The sequence below is a fragment of the Trachypithecus francoisi genome, unplaced genomic scaffold (assembly GCF_009764315.1).
Source record: "Trachypithecus francoisi isolate TF-2019V2 unplaced genomic scaffold, Tfra_2.0 Lachesis_group13, whole genome shotgun sequence".
Classification (NCBI taxonomy): domain Eukaryota; kingdom Metazoa; phylum Chordata; class Mammalia; order Primates; family Cercopithecidae; genus Trachypithecus; species Trachypithecus francoisi.
The window spans coordinates 96690492-96703168 of record NW_022681458.1 but is presented as its reverse complement, the minus strand read 5'-3'; positions in this window follow the sequence as shown (position 1 = coordinate 96703168).

The following is a 12677-nucleotide window of genomic DNA, read 5'->3' as shown; positions in this document are numbered from 1 at the left end:
CAGTTATTTGGACTAAAATTTAAAGGATGAGCAATAAGCTGTCCATTGAAAATGCAGAAAAAGACTCTCACAAAAGGAGAAAAAATTACTCACTGTTTATATAACATTCAGATATAACTGAATGCCCTGTATTTTATATGGCAATCTTAGAAGTAAATTGACAAACGAAGAGAAATAGAAAGTAACTGTTTTTGGTTTAGAGAAAGTGAGTAGCTGGATTTGATGGGCACAATTGTTCTCAAACCTGACTACATGTTGGAATCGCATGAAGAGCTTTCTAAAATTTATATACATTCAGAGTCATATCCATGGATTCTAATTTTATTAGTATATGGCAGGGACCAATTGGTGATGCTTATAAAGCTCCCATCTTCAAAATTATCCCCAACTGTTTTAAGACTTTATTATTTATTTGTTATTATGGTTGTTTGAGACAGGGTCTTACTGTGTCACCTAGGCTGGTGTGCAGAGATACAATCATGGCTCATTGCAGACTTGACCTCCTAGGCTGAAATGATCTTCCCACCTCAGCCTCCCAAGTAGCTGGGACTGTAGACACGAACCACTATGCCTGGCTAATTTTTTTTTTTTTTTGAATTTTTGTAGAAATAGGATCTCGCTTGCTGCCCAGGCTGATCTTGACCTCCTGAGCCCAAGTAATCCTTCTCCCTCGAATCTCAAAATGCTGGGATTATGGCGTGAGCAACTGCATCCAGCCCATTTTTAATAATTATTTATATTTTAAATTTATAATTGACACATAATAATTATACATATTTATGGTATGCAATCTGATGTTCCAATACATGTATACATTGTGTAATGATCAAACCAGGGCAATTACCATATCCATCATTTTAAACATTTATAATTTTTTGTAGTAAAACTATATTTTTTTTAGAGCAGTTTAGGTTCACAGCAAAATTGAGAGGAAGGTGCAGAGATTTCCTATATACCCCCATGTACCCCTTTTCCCAAGTCATGCATAGCCTCCTTCACTATCAATACTCCCCACCAGAGTGGTATATTTGTCAGTTGATGAACCTACACTGACACATCATAATCACCCAAAGTCCATAGTTTATACCAGAGTTCACTCTTACTGTTGTATATTCTACAGGTTTGGACAAATATACTGACATGTATTCATCATTGTGGTATCAGAGCATTTTCATTGCCCTAAAATTTCTCTGTGCTCTGCCTGTCATCCCCCTCCCTACCTCAACCCCTGGCAACCACTGATACTGTCTCCATGATTTTGCCTTTTCCGAAATGTCATGCAGTATTGCATTAGTCCATTCTCACGCTGCTAATAAAGACATACCCAAGACTGGGTAATTTAGAAAGAAAAAGAGTTTTAATGGATTCGTAGTTCCACATGGCCGGGGAATCCTTGCAGTCATGGTAGAAGGCGAAAGAAGAGAAAATGCGCATCTTTCATGGTGGCAGGCAAGAGAGCGTGTGCAGGGGAACTCCCCTTTGTAAAACCATCAGATTTTGTGATACTTATTCACTATCATAAGAGCAGCACAGGAAATATGTGCCCTCATAATTCAATTACCTTCCACTGGCTCCCTCCCATGACATGTGGGGATTATCACAGTTCAAGATGAGATTTGGGTGGGGACACAGCCAAACCATATCAAGTTTGTAGCCTATTCAGATTGGCTTCTTTTACTTAGTAATATGCATTTAAGGTTCCTTTATGTCACTTCATGGCTCAACAGCTATTTTTATTTTTAAGTGCAGAGTAGCATTCCATTGTTTAGATGTGCCACAGTTTGTTTATTCACCTCCTGAAGGGCATCTTGGTTGTTTTCATATTTTGACAATTATATCTAAAGCGGCTATAAACATCCATATGCAGGTTTAACATTTTCAACTCCCCTGGTATACACCAAGAAGCAAGATTGATAAATCAGACAGTAAGAGTATGCTTCTGTTTGTAAGAAACTGTCAAACTGTCTTCCAAGGTGATTATAGCATTTTGCATTTCCACCAGCAATGAATAAGAGATCCTGTTGGTCTACATCTTCACCAGCATACGGTGTTTTCAGTGTTCCAGATTTTGGCCATTCTAATAAATGTATTAGTGGTATCTCATTGTTATTTTAGTTTGTATTTCCCCGATTACATATGATGTGAAGCAACTTTTCCTATGCTTGCTGGACAACTGTTTATCTTCTCTGGTGAGGTGTCTGTTACAGTCTTTGGCCCATTTTCTAATCAGATTGTTTATTTTCTTATGTCAAACTTTGTATTCTTTGTATAATTCAAATAACAGTCATTTTTCAGATTGTCTTTTGCAGTATTTTATCCCAGTTTGTGGCTCCTCTTCACATTATCTTGGCATTTTGAAGGAGCAGAAGTATTTAATTTTAGTGAGGTCAAGCTTATCTATTATTTCTTTCATGGATCTTGACTTGGTGTTGCATCTAAAGTCATCACCATATCCAAGGTCATCTAGGTTTTCTCCTATGTTATCTTCTAGCTTTATTGTTTTGCATTTCACATTTAGGTCTATGATTCATTGTGACTTAATTTGCACGATCATTGTAAGGTCTGTGTCTAGATTCATATTTTTACATGTGAATTTCTTGTTGTTCCAGCAGTATTTGCTTAAAAAACTGTGTGTTCGATTGTATTGCATTTACTCCTTTGTCAAAATCAGTTTTGTGTATGTGTGTATGGGTCTGTTTTGGGCTCTATATTTTGTTCCATTAATTTACTTGTGTACTTTTTCACCAATGCCACACTGTATTGATTAAGCTTTGGCTAAACTAGAATAAAGAAGACTGAGCCAATCTCAAGCTGTTCTCTTGCAACTCCATCACAGTGTCTCAATTCTGGCAACATTTTTGGTCCAACACATAATTAGGATTCTGTTTATGGTACCCTTTATTATGTGTTTCCCCAAATAAGTTAGACTTAAAAGTGCATTGAGGAGTTAGTGTACTTGGGATACAGCCCAGGTCATTGTGCTCTAGTCAACTTGAGTGCCACTTGCAGCCACAACAGAGCACAGGTTCTGGGACAGAATTAGATCTTGGGACCAAAAATAACACTTTTGAAACGTTAAGTCAGTGTCAAGCAAAAGTGTTTTTTACCTATGGGTTAGATGGATTTCCTTTAAACATCTCAATACCCAAACCTAGAGAATTTATATGATTTCTTTTTATATATTTACTGGAATTCATCAGTGAACCCATATGGACCTAAAACTTTCTGTTTTGTTTCTTGAATTTTAGATTCCTGAAATTTTGATTATTGATTTTAAATCTTTCTTCCCTAATTATTGATTCAATTTTATTAATAGATAAAAGTTTATTCATATTGTCTATTTATTTTTGGGTGAAATTTGGCAGCTTGTGTGTATAAAAAAAATTGATCTTTTTCATCTAGGTTATCAAATTTGTGGTTATAGAGTTGTTTGTAGTATTCCTTGTTTGTCCTTTTAAATTCTATGTGATCTGTACCAATGCCCCCTCTTTCATTTCTGATATTAGGAATTTGTTCTCTCTCTATTTTTAGTCTGGCTTGAGGCTTATCAATTTTATTGATTTTTTTCAAAGAATGAGTTTTTGTTTTTATTGAATTTTTTCAAAGAATGAGTTTTTGTTTTTATTGATTTCCTATTTTTAATTTTATTGATTTCTGCTTTAATTTGTATTATTTCTCTTTTTGTACTTACTTTAAATTTAACTTGCCTTTTTTATTATCATTTCCTAAAGTAGAAATTTAGATTATTGATTTTAGATCTATTTTTCTACTACATGCATTTATGCCTGATTTTGACAAATATATAAAAATCATAGTGAAGAAAGGGTAAACTTTTCTACACAAATGATTGAAGCAGTTGGACATTCTAGGCAAGAAAAAAGATCCTCAACCTAAACCTCACATCTTATTTAAATATAAATACAAAATAGATAGAGACTTAAGTATAAATAACACTACAAAAATTTTAGGAAAAATTTAGGATAAAATCTTCAGAACCTAGAGTCAGGTAAAGAATTTTTATACTTGACACGAAAAGCACAATCCACAAAAGAAGAAATTGATAAATTGGATCTCATCAAAATTTAAAACTGTTTCTCTTTGAAAAACCCTATGAAGATGATGAACAGGCAAACTACAAACAGGAAGAAAGCTGTTAGGTGTCTTGCTTTAATTTGCTACTCTTCTCACCTTTTCACTTGCTGTGACTAAGTTTGGTTGATTGTCTTCTGACTTAGTCAGCATGCATGGCTCCCTTCTGTGGGAAATATCTTGTACTTGTGGAACTAGGCTTTCTATCCTTCTTTCACGTGGCGTAACAGTCAGGGCACCAGAAGGAGAAATAAATACAAATTGCATAATTTGAGAAGTGTTCAATAAATTCTCTATGGTCAAATGTATAGCAAAAGCGTAGGGAAACCACAAGGGAAAATACAGCAATATCACCAGGAGGTAAGGTCCCCTCTCCCCTTTATTCCAGAAGGGACAAAGAGAAGGAATTATTACTAGAATACTAAGTAAAGGAGAAATCTTCCACAGATGGATGCACCCAACCTAAAGCAAGCATGCAAGAAGAGAGATTGGAAATGCCTTGACCTCATTTTCCATGTCCACAGACAGATTTCCTGCCTGCGCTCCCCATTGGTTAAACCTAACCCAAAAGCACAGAGCAAGGGAGCCATTGATGTGACCCATGGAAGTCAGTAACCAGTGATCAGTGAAGAGGTGGAAATGAGACTGGCTTAAATTACTATTACATCTACCGTTTTTTCATTTCCGAAGTCAAAAAAAAATGATCTCTGTTGATTTAGAGATATTAGTACATAAGAGAAAAATGTCTCAGTTGGGCTTAAATGTTACAATAACCTACTTCTGGCATGTGCCATTACAGTGTGCAGAGCATTCTGTAAACCAGTCTTAATTTTTATTTCTCAGTTTACTCATTCCATAAAGTCAGGAATGTGGATGGAGGCAAAGGAAGCAGAGGAATAAGAATAGGTACATCAGGAAATGATTTGCTTACTCATGAAAGTTACAACTAGCTTTAGGATAGATGAGTATATAACCTATCACATAAACCATAACCCTTTTGAATGCTGAAATGGTAAACTGGATGAAATGCTTAGACAATAAGCACAAACTAAGACTCTCCTAGACAAATTGAAATGTGTTATCCTTCTAGTCATGAACCATTTTCACTAAATGATCAACATACCTAACTTATAGACTGTTGAATTATAATAATCATTCATGATGGATAGCCCAGGTCACAGGGTATTTGGTGTCTTATGACCAAGTTAAATCTTACCGAGCAGAAGCAATACGTTTCTGAAGGTGAGGATAGTTATTTTACAAAGAAGGCATGGTTTTCTCTAAACTTTAGGACCTTGAAAATAATTTTTTCTGTTTCATATCTAGGCTTGCTACAGATTCATTGTAGCATTCCTATATACTACAAACACTTCATTGAATACTGGTTTTGATAGATCATTAAGGCTAAATGGCAGAGTTACTTTAACTGCAGCCTAAATTAGCCAGATAAACTTCTTCTAGCAGGGCGGAGCAAGATGGCCGAATAGGAACAGCTCCAGTCTCCAACTCCCAGCGCAAGCGACACAGAAGACCGGTGATTTCTGCATTTTCAACTGAGGTACTGGGGTCATCTCTCTAGGGAGTGCCGGACAATCGGTGCTGGTCAGCTGCTGCAGCCTGACCAGCGTGAGCTGAAGCAGGGCGAGGCATCGCCTCACCTGGAAGCGCAAGGGGGAAGGGAATCCCTTTTCCTAGCCAGGGGAACTGAGACACACAACACCTGGAAAATCGGGTAACTCCCACCCCAATACTGCGCTTTAAGGAAACAGGCACACCAGGAGAATATATCCCACACCTGGCCGGGAGGGTCCCACGCCCACGGAGCCTCCCTCACTGCTAACACAGCCGTCTGCGGCGATCTATCCGCAAGGCAGCAGCGAGTCTGGGGGAGGGGCGCCCGCCATTGCTGAGGCTTAAGTAGGTAAACAAAGCCGCTGGGAAGCTCCAACTGGGTGGAGCTCACAGCAGCTCAAGGAAGCCTGCCTGTCTCTGTAGACTCTACCTCTGCAGACAGCGCACAGCTGCAGTCCATTAGGGGAAAGAGCGGGGGCCGGTGCAGACGCGAATGACTCTGTCTGACAGCTTTGGGGAGAGCCGTGGATCTCCTAACGTGGAGGTTGAGATCTGAGAACGGACAGACTGCCTGCTCAGGTGGGTCCCTGACCCCTGAGTAGCCTAGCTGGGAGACATCCCCCACTAGGGGCAGTCTGACACCCCACACCTCACAGGGTGGCGTCACCCCTGAGAGGAAACTTCCAAAGAAAGAATCAGACAGGTACACTCGCTGTTCAGCAATATTCTATCTTGGGCAACCTCTGCTGCTGATACCCAGGCAAACAGGGTCTGGAGTGGACCTCAAGCAATCTCCAACAGACCAACAGACAGTCCTTCTGACTGTCAGATGGAAAACTATCAAACAGGAAGGACACCTATACCAAAACCCCATCAGTACGTCACCATCATCAAAGTCCAGAGACAGATAAAACCACAAAGATGGGGAAGAAGCAGGGCAGAAAAGCTGGAAATTCAAAAAATAAGAGCGCATCTCCCCCTGCAAAGGAGCGCAGCCCATCGCCAGCAACGGATCAAAGCTGGTCAGAGAATGACTTTGACGAGATGAGAGAAGAAGGCTTCAGTCCATCAAACCTCTCAGAGCTAAAGGAGGAATTACGTACCCAGCGCAAAGAAACTAAAAATCTTGAAAAAAAAGTGGAAGAATTGACAGCTAGACTAATTAATGCAGAGAAGATCATAAACGAAATGACAGAGATGAAAACCATGACACGAGAAATACGTGACAAATGCACAAGCTTCAGTAACCGACTCGATCAACTGAAAGAAAGAGTATCAGCGATTGAGGATCAAATGAATGAAATGAAGTGAGAAGAGAAACCAAAAGAAAAAGAAGAAAAAGAAATGAACAAAGCCTGCAAGAAGTATGGGATTATGTAAAAAGACCAAATCTACGTCTGATTGGGGTGCCTGAAAGTGAGGGGGAAAATGGAACCAAGTTGGAAAACACTCTTCAGGATATCATCCAGGAGAACTTCCCCAACCTAGTAGGGCAGGCCAACATTCAAATTCAGGAAATGCAGAGAACCCCACAAAGATACTCCTCCAGAAGAGCAACTCCAAGACACATAATTGCCAGATTCACCAAAGTTGAAATGAAGGAAAAAATCTTAAGGGCAGCCAGAGAGAAAGGTTGGGTTACCCACAAAGGGAAGCCCATCAGAATAACAGCAGACCTCTCAGCAGAAACTCTACAAGCCAGAAGAGAGTGGGGGCCAATATTCAACGTACTTAAAGAAAAGAATTTTCAACCGAGAATTTCATATCCAGCCAAACTAAGCTTCATCAGTGAAGGAGAAATAAAATCCTTTACAGATAAGCAAATGCTTAGAGATTTTGTCACCACCAGGCCTGCCTTACAAGAGACTCTGAAGGAAGCCCTAAACATGGAAAGGAACAACCGGTACCAGCCATTGCAAAAACATGCCAAAATGTAAAGACCATTGAGGCTAGGAGAAACTGCATCAACTAACGAGCAAAATAACCAGTTAATATCATAATGACAGGATCAAGTTCACACATAACAATATTAACCTTAAATGTCAATGGACTAAATGCTCCAATTAAAAGACACAGACTGGCAAACTGGATCAAGAGTCAAGACCCATCAGTCTGCTGTATTCAGGAGACCCATCTCACATGCAGAGACATACATAGGCTCAAAATAAAGGGATGGAGGAAGATCTACCAAGCAAATGGAGAACAAAAAAAAGCAGGGGTTGCAAACCTAGTCTCTGATAAAACAGACTTTAAACCATCAAAGATCAAAAGAGACAAAGAAGGCCATTACATAATGGTAAAGGATCAATTCAACAGGAAGAGCTAACTCTCCTAAATATATATGCACCCAATGCAGGAGCACCCAGATTAATAAAGCAAGTCCTAGAGACCTACAAAGAGACTTAGACTCCCATACAATAATAATGGGAGGCTTCAACACTCCACTGTCAACATTAGACAGATCAACGAGACAGAAAGTTAACAAGGATATCCAGGAATTGAACTCATCTCTGCACCAAGCGGACCTAATAGACATCTATAGAACTCTCCACCCCAAATCAACAGAATATACATTCTTCTCAGCACCACATCGCACTTATTCCAAAATTGACCACATAATTGGAAGTAAAGCACTCCTCAGCAAATGTACAAGAACAGAAATATAACAAACTGTCTCTCAGACCACAGTGCAATCAAACTAGAACTCAGGACTAAGAAACTCAATCAAAACCGCTCAACTACATGGAAACTGAACAACCTGCTCCTGAATGACTACTGGGTATATAACGAAATGAAAGCAGAAATAAAGATGTTCTTTGAAACCAATGAGAACAAAGATACAACATACCAGAATCTCTGGGACACATTTAAAGCAGTGTGTAGAGGGAAATTTATAGCACTAAATGCCCACAAGAGAAAGCAGGAGAGATCTAAAATTGACACTCTAACATCACAATTAAAAGAACTAGAGAGGCAAGAGCAAACACATTCAAAAGCTAGCAGAAGGCAAGAAATAACTAAGATCAGAGCAGAACTGAAGGAGATAGACACAAAAAATCCTCCAAAAAATCAGTGAATCCAGGAGTTGGTTTTTTGAAAAGATAAACAAAATGACAGACCGCTAGCTAGACTAATAAAGAAGAAAAGAGAGAGGAATCAAATAGACGCAATAAAAAATGATAAAGGGGATATCACCACCGACCCCACAGAAATACAAACAACCATCAGAGAATACTATAAATGCCTCTACACAAAGCAAATAGAAAATCTAGAAGAAATGGATAATTTCCTGGACACTTACACTCTCCCAGGACTAAACCAGGAAGAAGTTGAATCCCTGAATAGACCAATAGCAGGCTCTGAAATTGAGGCAACAATTAATAGCCTACCCACCAAAAGAAGTCCAGGACCAGATGGATTCACAGCTGAATTCTACCAGAGGTACAAGGAGGAGCTGGTACCATTCCTTCTGAAACTATTTCAATCAATAGAAAAAGAGGGAATCCTCCCTAACTCTTTTTATGAGGCCAACATCATCCTGATACCAAAGCCTGGCAGAGACACAACAAAAAAGAGAATTTTAGACCAATATCCCTGATGAACATCGATGCAAAAATCCTCAATAAAATACTGCCAAACCGGATTCAGCAGCACATCAAAAAGCTTATCCACCATGATCAAGTGGGCTTCATCCCTGGAATGCAAGGCTGGTTCAACATTCGCAAATCAATAAACGTAATCCAGCATATAAACAACCAAAGACAAGAACCACATAATTATCTCAATAGATGCAGAAAAGGCTTTTGACAAAATTCAACAGCCCTTTATGCTAAAAACGCTCAATAAATTTGGTATTGATGGAACGTACCTCAAAATAATAGAGCTATTTATGACAAACCCACAGCTAATATCATACTGAATGGGCAAAAACTGGAAAAATTCCCTTTGAAAACTGGCACAAGACAGGGATGCCCTCTCTCACCACTCCTATTCAACATAGTGTTGGAAGTTCTGGCTAGGGCAATCAGGCAAGAGAAAGAAATCAAGGGTATCCAGTTAGGAAAAGAAGAAGTCAAATTGTCCCTGTTTGCAGATGACATGATTGTATATTTAGAAAACCCCATTGTCTCAGCCCAAAATCTCCTTAAGCTGATAAGCAACTTCAGCAAAGTCTCAGGATACAAAATTAATGTGCAAAAATCACAAGCATTCTTATACACCAGTAACAGACAAGCAGAGAGCCAAATCAGGAATGAACTTCCATTCACAATTGCTTCAAAGAGAATAAAATACCTAGGAATCCAGCTTACAAGAGATGTAAAGGACCTCTTCAAGGAGAACTACAACCACTGCTCAGTGAAATCAAAGAGGACACAAACAAATGGAAGAACATACCATGCTCATGGATAGGAAGAATCAATATCGTGAAAATGGCCATACTGCCCAAGGTGATTTATAGATTCAATGCCATCCCCATCAAGCTACCAATGACTTTCTTCACAGAATTGGAAAAAACGGCTTTAAAGTTCATATGGAACCAAAAAGAGCCCGCATTGCCAAGACAATCCTAAGTCAAAAGGACAAAGCTGGAGGCGTCACGCTACCTGACTTCAAACTATACTACAAGGCTACAGTAACCAAAACAGCATGGTACTGGTACCACAACAGAGATATAGACCAATGGAACAGAACAGAGTCCTCTGAAATAATACCACACATCTACAGCCATCTGATCTTTGACAAACCTGAGAGAAACAAGAAATGGGGAAAGGATTCCCTATTTAATCAATGGTGCTGGGAAAATTGGCTAGCCATAAGTAGAAAGCTGAAACTGGATCCTTTCCTTACCCCTTATACGAAAATTAATTCAAGATGGATTAGAGACTTAAATGTTAGACCTAATACCATAAAAACCCTAGAAGAATATCTAGGTAGTACCATTCAGGACATAGGCATGGGCAAGGACTTCATGTCTAAAACACCAAAAGCAATGGCAGCAAAAGCAAAAATTGACAATGGGATCTAATTAAACTAAAGAGCTTTTGCACAGCTAAAGAAACTACCATCAGAGTGAACAGGCAACCTACAGAATGGGAAAAAATTTTTGCAACCTACTCATCTGACAAAGGGCTAATATCCAGAATCTACAAAGAACTCAAACAAATATACAAGAAAAAAACAAACAACCCCATCAAAAAGTGGGCAAAGGATATGAACAGACATTTCTCAAAAGAAGACATCCATACAGCCAAACATACACACAGAAAAAAATGCTCATCATCACTCGCCATCAGAGAAATGCAAAAAAACCACAATGAGATACCATCTCACACCAGTTAGAATGGCAATCATTAAGAAGTCAGGAAACAACAGGTGTTGGAGAGGATGTGGAGAAATAGGAACACTTTTACACTGTTGGTGGGATTGTAAACTAGTTCAACCATTATGGAAAACAGTATGGCGATTCCTCAAGGATCTAGAACTAGATGTACCATATGACCCAGCCATCCCACTACTGGGTATATACCCAAAGGATTATAAATTACTCTACTACAAAGACACATGCACACGTATGTTTATTGCGGCACTATTCACAATAGCAAAGACTTGGAATCAACCCAAATGTCCATCTGTGACAGACTGGATTAAGAAAATGTGGCACATATACACCATGGAATACTATGCAGCCATAAAAAAGGATGAGTTTGCGTCCTTTGTAGGGACATGGATGCAGCTGGAAACCATCATTCTTAGCAAACTATCACAAGAAGAGAAAACCAAACACCGCATGTTCTCACTCATAGGTGGGAACTGAACAATGAGATCACTTGGACTCGGGAAGGGGAACATCACACACTGGGGCCTATCATGGGGAGGGGGGAGGAGGGAGGGATTGCATGGGGAGTTATACATGATATAAACGTCATGCACATGTACCCTAGAACTTAAAGTATAATAATAAAAAATAAAAAATAAAAAAAAACTTCTTCTAGTCAGTGATCTATTCCAAGATGACAGCTTTAAAGGTGGCAAAATATCTCCCACAAATCCACCAAACACTGTACTTCTTTTTTAGTGGTAGGATGTGTGAGTTTCAGCTGCTTATTTTTTTTCTTTGTAGCAGATATTCCAATATCACCAAGACCACTGGCTGGCTGCCAGAAACTTCACAAAAATATCATGCTTCTTAATTTTCATGGGTTATCTTTCCCACTCTGTAACACAAAAGTGTCTCACTAAGACATCAAAGTCATAAGCAATTTTCTGTTTCTGAGGTCTTATCAACATGATGCCATGTAGAGGATTAGCATGATGCCCTCGATGTTAAGATTGTCAAAGTCTCCTTGAATTAAATCATGATCCAGATATACAGTAGGTAAAACTTTGAGGCAAGATAATGAAAGTGTACTGCTATCTCTACCAGGAGGAAGCAAATTCTTTCTTGCTCTTCTATGCATATTGGATTAGGAAAAAGAAAATATATTTGTCTGATCAGTAACTAGATACTCAGTGCCAGAAGCTGTGTTGATTTGCTCTAACAATGAAATTATATCTAAAACTTCAGTATACTTCTGGTTACATCTTGTTGAATGTATAATCCACTCTAATCTCTAAGATTCATTTGTCTCCTATGTGGGAAGAGCAGTCCAATTAAAGGAAGATATGATGGAGATTACGACACTTTGTCTTTCAAGAATCAGTTGGTGGCACTGACTTGAGGATTCCCCTAGAAACATGATACTTTAATTTTCCTTGAACATGGTATTTTAATAAGGACTCTAGGTCCTCAAGATGACTCTTCCAATCATTATAGTCTTTACTTCTGAAACCAATTCAGGATTCTGCCAGTTGCTGAAAATATTTTCATCATATAACACAAGAACTAGAGTAAGAATGGGTGGGTTTGATGACTCAATGGATTATCTGAGACAAACTTAAGCCCAGGGCTATTTATTATATTATGCTTATGTATTCCTACAGATCTCCATTGTGACTGCTGGACAATAGCAATGTTA